This window comes from Pygoscelis adeliae, unplaced genomic scaffold, assembly GCF_000699105.1.
Source record: "Pygoscelis adeliae isolate BGI_AS28 unplaced genomic scaffold, ASM69910v1 Scaffold280, whole genome shotgun sequence".
In the NCBI taxonomy this organism is placed as follows: Eukaryota; Metazoa; Chordata; class Aves; order Sphenisciformes; family Spheniscidae; genus Pygoscelis; species Pygoscelis adeliae.
This window is the reverse complement of record NW_008823944.1, coordinates 1842468-1854882: the sequence shown is the minus strand read 5'-3', so window position 1 is coordinate 1854882 and position 12415 is coordinate 1842468. Positions and strand designations below refer to the sequence as shown.

Here is a 12415-nt window from a genome sequence, read left to right as displayed (position 1 = left end):
ATAATTTGAATTAATAGACTCAGCAAACATAGTGAAGTTATAAATATGCTGTTTTTTTTAAAGCATGCTATATTAACTAACTTCTTGGGTTTAACATATTAATATGATATATTTGTCAGCCACTTCTCTTGACAATACTGAGGAGTGGTTACCCAAAATAATTTAGCTATATTCTCCTGAATTTCAAAATCAGATACAAACCAGCATATATATATTTATAAGAAGAATATTCTCAAAAAAGAGTAATACTTTACATTAATGCAGCCTTTTCTATTCTTACAACCCAAACACTTTTATTTATTAGTAAAGCATGTGTTTCTCTCACAAACGCTATGATGACATACGAATTATATGATAACATATTCTTCCCCATATTATCCTGTCTAATTTAAAGAATGATTCTCCCTTTTCCTTACACACTGTACTAGATGCCTATTCACCAAACACCATTGAGAACACCAAATTGTGTGTTTCAAAGATTTTCTCTTGTGTCTTTATAACATTACTGAAGTGCTTCATAAACATTAGGTAGGTTTTAGCCTTGTGATACAGCTGTAAGACAAGATTGTATTATGAAGTCCATGTAATAAATGCAGAATTCAAGCACAGAGAGCACATCTGAAAGTGCGAGGATGTCTGCTATGACTGTACGCTCAACATGAGGCAGATGCTTTTGCACACTTATTCAGGGCACTCAGCACAGAACGTACTACTGAATTGTCTTGTAAATAGTATGTCAGTTAAAAACACAGTTACATTATATAGTTCTCTATGAATAAACAGGAATTATATTTGACTGAAATAAGCATTCAGGTTCATGTTTGAAGCTTTACTGTTGTTGTGGTTTAACCCGGCAGGCAGCTAAACACCACACAGCTGTTCGCTCACTCTCCCCCCAGTGGGATGGGGGAGGTAATCAGGAAAAAAAAGTAAAATTTGTGGGTGGAGATAAAGACAGTTTAATAGGACAGAAAACAAAGGGAAAGTAATAATAATAGTAATAATAATCATAAAAGAATATGCAAAATAAGTGATACACAATGCAGTTGCTCACCACCCGCCGACCGATGCCCAGCCAGTCCCCGAGCAGTGGCCCCCCCCGGCCAGCTTTCCCCCAGTTTATGTACTGAGCATGACATCACATGGTATGGAATGTCCCTTTGGCCAGTTTGGGTCAGCTGTCCTGGCTGTGCCCCCTCCCAGCTTCTTGTGCGCCCCCAGCCTTCTCAGTCGGTAGAGCATGGGAAGCTGAAAAGTCCTTGGCTAGTGTAAGCACTACCTAGCAACAACTAAAACATCGGTGTGTTATCAACATTGTTCCCATCCTAAATCCAAAACACAGCACTGTCCCAGCTGCTAGGAAGGAAATTAACTCTATCCCTGCTGAAACCAGGACAACTGGACACATTAGTACAGTCCAGTTTTCCTGAAAATGTTTTCTTTCAAAGTGAAATAAAACTAATGTTAAAACGTGTTAAGACAGTTTGAACAGAATAATTTTGAGTGTATTTGCAAATTGTGGTATAGATCCACCTCCAATTTTGAAAATTGTCCCTGAAGGGAGCTTTTGTTCTCCAGTAAATTCTAATTTCTAGCAATAGTCATGTAGAGCTCAGAATACAGTTTTGATTGTTATGCACAGTGAGAGGAAAAAAAAAAAATCTGTAAAATGATCATGGAAAACTGAATTAATCAAAACTACAGCTAGTGTCAGTTTATGGCTTTGTAAATCAGTTTCTGTCATTTTCTGCAAGCTTGTATAATATGTAAATCAATGCATAGTTTCCCTGGTTTGGTTTCTTGGAGATAAGTGGAATAGAAAAATTATCAACCAAGTATCCATATTGAAACATGTCACTGAACAAACTGAAATAAACTGTGGTGTGTAGGTATTATCACTGGCAATATTGGACTATTTTTATGGCCCACAATGGAGCCAACTAAATTTATTATATACAGAAAGTTAGGCTCTGTTTTAAAAAAAAAAAAAAAAAGGAACTATCTAATCTCAGGAGGAATGTTGCTTTTTTTATTCTGATGGTACTGGTCAACTAGGAATAGCTTGGCATATTACTTTATGTTATAGATCCTAGCACTTCGCAGATAGTCCATTCAGAGAAGTAATTTGTCCTTTCTAGAGCGTCATCAACAATGTGAATTGGAACACTATGGGCTTAAATCTCAAATCCTTGATATCAGAGTGAATCAAGATATTTTATAATCTCAGCAAGGAAGAAAATAGGAGACTATTGAAAAGGGCTTGAATATCTATTTTTAATGTTTTAGACTAAATCAATTATTTTTCAAAGCTAGGAGGAAGCATCGACTCATAGGTGTCAAGAGGCCATGAAGATAACAGATAATGGAAATAGTAATATAAATTTTTCAAGCAAAATATCCCTCAGGACTTAGTACTCAAGGGAAAGAAATACAATTTTTTAAATGAGATGTTTTTAAGGAGCCAAACTTCATGTAATTTCTTTTTAAAAGTGAAGCAAAGATTATATACCCTAAAAAGCAGAAAATGTATATAATTCCAGTAAGGCAGAAGTTTTATGTTGCCACTGAACGTGCAGAGCACAGTTGCAGAGGCTGCAACTTTGTCAGAGCGCTTCAAACATTTTTATTTATGACTATAACCCTTAGTGCCCCTCAAGCTTTTGGTCATAGTGTTTTCTTGTTTTATACCATGTTGTAGGTCTGTAATATATGGGGCTGATAACACATACACTTAACTTCTAAATTTTTAAAAAATTTAATATAATTTTCATGCCCTCTTGCAATTTCTGCTTCACTGACTGGGAATCATTTGGTATTATGATTTTATATTAAAAAAGGGGGACATTTTATTTTAGGATTGGTGGTTAGGTATTCTATACTACTTGTGAACAGGCAAGGGTAAAATTGTAGGAAATAATGGGAAATTGGTGAAACACAGTATGTTGTGGTTTAGACATGTCAAAAGACAAATATTCCTATAAAAATATGAATTTTGAAGCTGGAAATTGAACAGGAGTTGGAAACAGAAACTGTTCTCCTTCAGTAAGCTTGCTGAGACTGCTGGCAAAATGGCTGGGATTGCATTGACACCCTTCCGATAAATGTGCGCAACAGACAGTTTTTGAGCTTATGTTGGGACTGAAAGTAAGCCCCTTCCATTTCACCACATAATTACTGGAAGTTATTAACAATTCATCTGCTGATACATGATAAAAATAAAACTACTACAGATCAGTACATTTAATACAAATCTTCCTATTATACTTATTGAAAAGTATTTTCCTTGAATTTCACACACTTTGACAGTTGTAGCAAATACTCAAGATATTTGAAAGAAGAAATATCCTACTTCAGATATTTTTCTTACAGTGGAGTTGTACATTTATTTTAATTCTAAAATCTTGTTCCTTTGTCTTTATGAATAGCAGTCAGCCTTTCCTTGTTGTTTCCCATGTTCAATAGTAATTATATACTTGTGAAAGATCTTTAAAATATAATCATCAAATAATGGTGATGCATCATTCTTACAGATCTTCATTGTTGTGTTTATCTTCCTTTTCTGTCTACTATAAAAAGTAAAGCATTAAATAAAAATGTAATTATTCTCTATCCAACAAAATTTTCTGCCTGCAGTCCTCTGTTCCTCCTTGCCCCTTGGGTCATTTGAAATGTAAACTGCAGTAGCTGAGAAGGCTTAGGAACTGGAATTGAAGAATAACTCTTTTCAAGAAAATTGACTTTAAAATAATTGGACCCCTAAAGATAAGGTTGATAGATCTTCTCACTGATGTATTTTATGGTAGATACCATTGTAAATTGTGCCTTGGTATAATATTTCTTAAAATCAATGCTAAGATCATTGTCTTTTCCTTTGATCAGCTACTGAAGGGCGTGGTATGAAAGTGTTGCAGTAAGATGACTTTGAAACATTCCAGTTCAGTGGTGGGTCTTTATTATTTGGGATTCACCCAAAAAAAGTAAATTTATGTGAACTCTTCTCTAATTTATTCAAGGTACCAATGGCCCTGAGAGGCTATTCCAACTTAGAAACTCATATCACTGAGTTTAATTGCTGTTTGAGAGCGAGATCGAGGAGTTTCCAGTTGACCATCTCCACCAACTTTCTATCTTTCTATGCTGCTAAAGTGGCATGAGGTCATGTGTGTGTTGGCCATTTTGTGTTTATTCTCTAGCCTTTATTACAGCTTTTCAGTTTGATAATACAAACATTTGCACATTTGTGCACAAGAAGCTGGGAGGGGGCACAGCCAGGACAGCTGACCCAAACTGACCAAAGGGACATTCCATACCATACGATGTCATGCTCACTATATAAACTGGGGGGAGTTAGCCAGGGGGCAGCGATCACTGTGTGGGGACTGGCTGTGCACTGGTGAGCGGGTGGTGAGCAATTGCATTGTACATCATTTATTTTGTGTATTCTTTTATCATTATTATTTTCTCTTTCTTTGCTGTCCTATTAAACTGTCTTTATCTCAACCCACAGGTTTCTCCCCCATCGGGGGGGTGGGGGGGAAAGGTGAGCGAGCAGCTGTGTAGTACTTAGTTGCCAACTGGGGTTAAACCACGACACCAGTCTTAGACTGAATAACTGGATGATTGTCCTTTCTGCTGAAGACTGACTTAGGAGACTCAATTCCAAGTCCCGGATCAATTTGAGTCAAAGTGATCTAGTAAGTACTACAGTTACAAGGCTCAAGTGAACAAAAGCATGTCTATCATCCATTCCAAATTTTGATATTTCACTGAAGTATATCTATATTTTTGTTTAGACAAAATAACATCTCTCAATGAAATTTTGTTTGTGTTATCAGAATGGAGAGCAATGAGGACTTAACAGTGATGTAATAATCAATAAGAGTTCTGTGGAAAAGAAATGCAAACCTTAATTTAAAAATACACATCTCACAATCAGGTTCTTGGAATGCCCATAAAAATAACCATATTTCTTCATAAACTTTCAATATCAGATGAATTAAAACACAATGAATTTCAAGTATGGTCAAGCGATCATGATAATTTCTGATAAACCTACTCATCTCCTGAAGTATCAGAAATTATACAATTGAAAACTTCTTAATTACAATCATGATATCTTACTCCGAAAACTGATTTTAAGAAGTATTACGCCTAAGAAATTTTTCAGCTTAAGGATGAAGTTCACTAATTGTAACAAATGCAACTGATGAAAGTCTAGTAAATCTTACTTCCTTTAAGGATCCTAAACCATTTTTTTTAGCAGAGCTTTTCTGATGTTGTTGCTGTTAAAGCTTGAATACTAATACTTTGTTAAGTTTTTGCCAGGTTGTGATTGCATATTTTAGACTGTTATTGTATCCAACTGGAAAATAAGAAAAACAATTCCATTCTTCCTCGAGTTTTAAAGACTTGTTTGAAGGCAAGGAAGCACAACAATGTTAGTCCTTTCTCCAGTTCTGTTACTTTTTAACATTATATTAAATAAAAATTGCATTAAAGTTTTATAGCTAATTTTCAGATTTTTATTTAACATAAAATACACCTTGATGTTTCACAAAATTATAACATTGTCTAGAATAAATCAATAGCTGGTTAGACAAGTTATTTCAACCATATCTCAGATACTTTTCCAAAGCTTTTTTTTTAAGCATTTGTGTATTTATAACTTTAAAGTCAAGCCTGACTGAGATTTCAGCCCTAAGTAGATACAATCCCTTAAACACAAAATCATCGTTTGCTAAATGATTTTAACTGATTTGATACATGAAAAAGCTTCAGAAAATTCTGAAAAAAAAATTAGTCATACGCTCTTAGTCACATGATTTAGTTTTAGGCAGTCCTGCAAGGAGCAGGTAGCTGGACTTGATGATCCTTATGGGTCCCTTCCAACTTGAGATAATCTATGATATGAAAAACACAATACTACATCAAGCAACTTTTTCTTGCTTCTGGCCTTCTATAGCTAAGCACTTTCATGCCTGAGAGTGATCACGCAGAGCTATTTGCACAAATGAGGATTGCAATTAGTCTTTTACATCAACCAAGATCTTTGTTTATTATTCTTATCCTTAAGAAATTATAAACACAATCTGTTAAAAGAAAGAATGAGGATGAGAAAGTACTTCATTCACCAACAAAATCAACACTCTACCAGTAACCTTGGAACATTTCCAAGGCAGCAAAGCATTCATTTTACACCTCAGACTTTCAACACTTCGTTAGTCAGATAATGTTAATGAAAGCTTCTGAACTCACATGGTTTTTTGAAAGGTGATCTGTTAAGGTGTAAACATAAACACACCCGTCTGCTAAATTACTGACCTATGTTTTCAATGCACCAAATAAGGAAGGGAAAGTAGGCCTTACACCTTCAACCTAACTCATTTGAGACTCCTCTCTTGTTACATTTCCTGCAGATCATGACACAGCAAGAAGCAAGGAAGCAGCATAAAGGCCATTACGTGGGTTTGGGGCCTGTTCTAAAATACAGTCTACAGTACTGTAAATCCTTCTACATATTCCCCCACCAAAAAAAACTCGTACTGAATTTAAAATAAAAAAAAACCAACAACTTTGGATTGATAAAGAGATGGCTGACCGGGGTCAAATGGAAGGGAGCGGGTGAGATAAAAGCAAAGGTCCCAGTTCACACACCAGAGATTGCTTCTTCAGGCAGTCAACTAACATTGATTTCAAGTGTTCTCAGTTCCTATGACATTTCATTCTACTACATGACAAAAGGGCTGTCACAATCTCTGAAAAACAACAGAACTTTGAAAGAGTTACAACAGAGGACTGGCAAGCCTTCCACAAAGCAAGACCTTTTCTTCACAGAAGCACTTGTAATCAAGCATCTCTTAGATATTTTAAAAATAATTAAGGAATATCTAAAGGAGAAGAGAGCCATTAAATTGAACTTAAACCATCCATTTAACAATTGGATTAAAATCTGAATTGAAAATTAAGATCAATGTTTCAGATTTTGTTTTGTGTAGAGACTGCAGTTCTTGCATGTGTGATTACCTCTAACTGTTCTTTTTATGCCGAGTCTCTAGGGAAGAGACTGGTAAATATTTTGGAACTTGCTAAAAATCCAAACCCATTTTCTGTTACTGAAGGAAAGAGGACACAAGGGCAAATCCATCCTGAGCTGAAAAAAAAATCTAAGTAAAAATGAAGCTTTTAAAAATTATTTTTAATTAACTACATAGCTATGAAACAACCTTATCTATATTCATTTAATAAAACTGTAAGCAGGTGGAACACCACCACTCAGTGTTACAATAACAAGGTTATCTTTCAGTCCTCTGAATATTTCTGCCATTTAAAAAAAAAAAAACCCAAACCACAAAAAACTATCTACAATATATGATTTATCTATTAAAAAAAAAGCATGAGCAAGAAAACATTGAGAAAACATTTGGGAATAGTAGCATTTCTGAGTTGGATTCTGCATGAGGATTTAGGTGTCCTCGTTGTCCTAGAATTTCTAGTCATAAAAAGTAAAAGCATCTATCTCTATATATGTGGAGAATATGGGCCTAAAATCACATTTGCAATATTCAGAACACTGAGCAGGGATCTGGCTAATCTAGCTAATATGAAGGCTTAAAATGCTCCTATCTTCCAGGTTCAGTAATCAATACCCATTTAGGATTCACAGTCTCCTGCATTACTTGCTTCTCTTCTTTTCTTTTTAAAAAGGGTAGTTTTGGGGTTTTGTTGTGTTTTGTTTTAATGGTTACCAAATGTCTTCCTTAGAAGTGTAAGAGAGACCCGGGTTCCAAACCTCTTCTTCAACCCCAGCCTTCTCTCTTCAGGGAAATATAGCTAGTCAGTAGGCTATGTTCACCCTACAGAGGGTTACCCTCCAACCTCTCTTTGTGAAGCTGTCCTACTGAAGAGAAAAAGAATTAGAGGCTTATTAGACCACAGGAAGAGAAAATTACTTTGTCACCTATTTTTTTAGTTCATCATCTGGCAAAGTGAGATCAAAGCGTGTACCTTGTTTAAAACTCTCTGCTTTCATAGGAGAGATTTAAAAGACAGAAAACGTGATGTTATCGGATACTAACTTTTGAGAAAAGTTGGGTCAGGGCGTGAAAATCTAGGTATTACAGACATTCTAAGCTGAACAAATGAGTAGAAGCTATTCTGAAGAACAGAACTGGTGGGCACGCACAGAGCAAGAACCAAGACGTTCATTTTAAAGGGATGAAATGTCAAATCCCTGACTTTGAAGAAGTCAGTCAGCACATGGACAAAGGAGAGCTCGTCGATACAGTATTCTTGAGCTTTCAAAAATGTATTTTATAAGGACCCCTACTAAAGGCTCTTAAAAAATAGTTAGGAATATTTAGATTGCAAAAGGTACAGCTAAAGGAGACAATATGCCAGAAATTTATGAAGTAGCGTGTGCTTCTTTTTCACTGCAAGAACTTGATGGCATCAAATTAAGTGGCAAGTGCCAGACTAAAGAAAGAAATCCAAAGAAAACCCCTAAAGATGATAAATCTTCATATGCACATGATTATGCTATGGAATAACTATTAATGCTGAAAATTATTTGTCAAATATCTTTTTGAACCCACGTAAATGAAATGAAAATTACTCATCAATAGCTACTATCTACAAAACACCACGTCTTCTTATATGGCTTCTGAAAAAACAACTCGGAGGGGGCTGAGAAAGCCTGCAGAAAGCATTGCCACTCCCTTGCCTTCTTCCTATAGTCTCCTCTGGGCACCTACAGTTGAACACAAGACAATGGATTGGATAGTGGTTTAGATTTCCTTCATGCTGAACAGAAGATTTGTGGCAGAACTGAATTCACTCAAGTCTGCAACTCCAACTGTAGTACCCTAACCAGCTGACCCTTCCTCATTACCTGCTTATTTTTTGTTTGTTATTTATATTCACAATGGCAAAAATTCACTATTGAAAGTAAAAATAACCAAGAATGAATGGTATTTTCTCTTCTGTTTAATACTTTACATTAAAAGAGTAAATATGTGAACCTTACAATATGACATTTTTCAATAATTGACTTAACAGTAACATCAAATAGTAGCCTCACATTTTTAAAACCTAGACATTCAGCAATTGATCAGCAACATGAAAATTACAGGTATAAGGTTAATAGCTAATGTGTTTACTAAAGGGGAACTTTTATAAAATGTAACACTAAGGAGTTGTGTTTTACATTAAAAACAGCAATTAGTATTACAGTCAGTACATGACTAGACTATGAGAACTCACTTGCAATAATGAACTCTGACCACTGCCTTTGATACGAATTACAATGATGTGTGACTTGACAACAGTGTTATTAACTGACACACAACTTAACATTTCAAGAGTCTGTTTCTGGGTAAGTCTTCCTGCCTGGTGTTACTCAATAAAGCAGCTTATATGCAAATATTATATCAAATATTAGGAATAGCAAAGATCATATGAATTCTTTTCTGTTTTATATTAGTATTATTTCTCTAACAAGAAAATTATGGGTTTTCACACCTATGAAAACTGAGTTGTAAACTAGTGTATTCAGAATCAGGTTCAAAATCTACAGAAATATTCCCCAAAGTTCTAATAAAACTATATCATCCTCTGACAATCTCTCTCAATCCATCTGCATTGTGATTTTCTCACTAATGTTGTACACCTCTAACATATAATTCTACTGTTCAGTTGGACTAGGCCCTATAGGCTTACCTGTTATTAGAACTACTCCATATTATTTTATTCATATTCATTACAGAAAACAAGAAAACACATAAAAACAGAGAAGTAATTTAGAAGCAAATAGATCTACTTTTTAAAGTGAGCACTTCAACATTAAACTAGAAAATTAAAATTACTAATGAGAAGAACAAAGCTTTTTTAAAGCAATTAATATAAGCCCACATTAATCAATTCACCAGGAAAGGAAATCACTAGTGCTAGCCCTGTAGTATAATGTCAAAGAAACTACAGGTTCAAAGATAATCCATGCACAATACTAACAAGCGTTTGTGAACCGAATCATAATTCTACCAACACAAACCAATTAAAAGCACCACACTGAACTCCAAAGAGTTTGGAGGGTTTTTTTAGTGTTTGTTTTTTTGAAATCAAGGGCATGGATATTAGATAGACCATTTCAGAATAAACTGAAATGTAAACAAACGCTAACGTAGAACATCATGATGTATGATAAGAGGATCAATCCATTACTAACACTGACTCTAAAATATGCCTTAATGATCTTTAATAGATAATGCATGAGTATGAACAGTAGCGTAAATGAAGTTTGAAAATTGGACCATTCTTGGATGATTCCAAAGACATTGTGATAAAGAGTTACTTTAATTAGTCAAGACAATCTGCTGCAGTGTGCAAGGTCGATCCATATATCATCTTCACAGGTACTAGAACTGTGGCATTTAGAAGCAGCAGATTTTTTGTTGCTCTTTAGCACCTTCCTATTTTGTTTTCTGCTGCCTTTTCCCCTTTCCTAGAACAGTGCCTAATGTCTGTCTGGGAAATTTACAGTAAGGACAGGAGGTGGGGAAGGTTCCTTAATTTGCTCCCCTGTCCTTCAATCCACCATAAATCTAAGAAGGGTCACACCATTAGTTTTTAGATTATTTTTTCTCCCTCAGGAAATGACCTTAATAACAGAATACTGGAATGTGTCCCGCTTTCATGATTATTATGTGATGCAATATCTGACACTCCCCTCACCTCCACTTTATTTCCTTTACTGTCTGCCTTCCTTGCAACCAAAAATGTCTATTTTAGCAACCCATAAAAATCAGACTCCATAGCTTCAAGTGTTTAGCTTTCAGATATATTAATGTCATCAAATGCTGTAAGTTTCTGACTAAAGGTAAGTCAAGTAGCTGCCTGAAAGAGCACACAGCAAAGTATATAGCTACATTTCATAACCTTATCTATAAGACCAAGAGCCGAGTTAAGAATCATGATCCAGTATAAGTTTCCTGGAGTAGGCACAGTACAAAATACCTTACAATAGTCAAAACGTTTAAGAAGAGCTAATCGATATACCATATTAATAGAAACTAAGAAGTTCACATCAACTCCTCCTTATTACTAGAAAAATCTAGCAATCTGATCATTACAGACCACAACAAAACAGTGTACAAGACTCAAAACAGGAACCAAAAAAACCCCAACCCTTAATGAATAGATTACGTCTGACTTTCTAGCCATACATATAACCTATACATTAAGTTGATAAACACACAAAGGACAAGGTATCTATGATACTGCTCTTTTTGAATACAGATTTTGCATAGTTAAATCAGACCTTGCCCTACTGCAGACATTTGCTCCCATTGTGAGAAGTTCACTTCTTCCAACAACTCCTTACACAAGTACAATCCACCAAGAGTAATTAACAAAGGGAAAAAAAACCCTAATGCAAATTTCCAGTAGTCCAGAGATTAATCATTAACTGAAGCTACATGTTTCCTTTATATCAGTGATTTCTTTTAAAAATCATCAGTCTCAAAATAGCTAGAGATGAACTCTGCTATTAATTCTTACCCTGGTTTTAACATCCACAATTTTTCTTATCATAAAACATTAATAATTCTTGAAGAAAACAAGGCAATAGGTATTTAGGAGAGCCACAACAGAATACTATCAACACTCTTAAAACCAGACTATTAGCTTTGAGCCAAGTATAAAATAGGCAACTGATGGACAAATTCTGTTCAAAGCTCATCCTTCCAATATCTGCTATTTTCTTAGTAAACAAACTCTAAGTAAGGTTGTATCAGTCAGCAATTGTTGCATGATGTAAAAACAGGTATATAAGGGAAAAACCTGACTGATTTATACTCTAACCCATTAAGGTGAAAACAAACAAGAAAACACTCATCCTTCTCTAAAACTGGATTTTCTTCCTGTGGATGCTCATACAATCAGATGTCCAAATACTTAATATGGTCATAGAAACACATTAAAGTTTTTGTTACAGCTACCATCTTACACATGCTGGAACTTACGATTGTGAGAGATCTAATTCTGCAGCACATTAATGGGATATCACTAGAATTCTCCAGTGCTAAACTGAAAAGCAACAGAGTGGAAGAGCTCCCATAATACAGAATGTTAAAAATGACCCCAACAGTGGAGCAATGGCAAAGATTACAAGGGGTTTTTTTTATTATTTTTACAAAATATCATTTATTAAATATGATATGTATCATACATTAGCAGTATTTTATCATAAGCTTATAAGACATTAAAAATATAATATTTGAATATCTGTGCCTCTGCCATATAGAACAAAGTACCTGCAATAGAAAACAGAAGTGTCAAAAAAAATGGTAAAAAGAAGATCGAATGTTTTTCCTCTGACAACACAAGTTAGCTGATTTACAGTATCAGCTATGAAAAAAATGAA

General features: G+C 34.9%; 1 protein-coding gene across 1 annotated transcript in view; it reads right to left on the bottom strand.

Moving 5' to 3' along the window:
• The window catches only part of ULK4 (unc-51 like kinase 4), a 247806-nt gene that overhangs the window by 127002 nt on the left and 108389 nt on the right, over positions 1-12415 (bottom strand). The window lies entirely within an intron of this gene.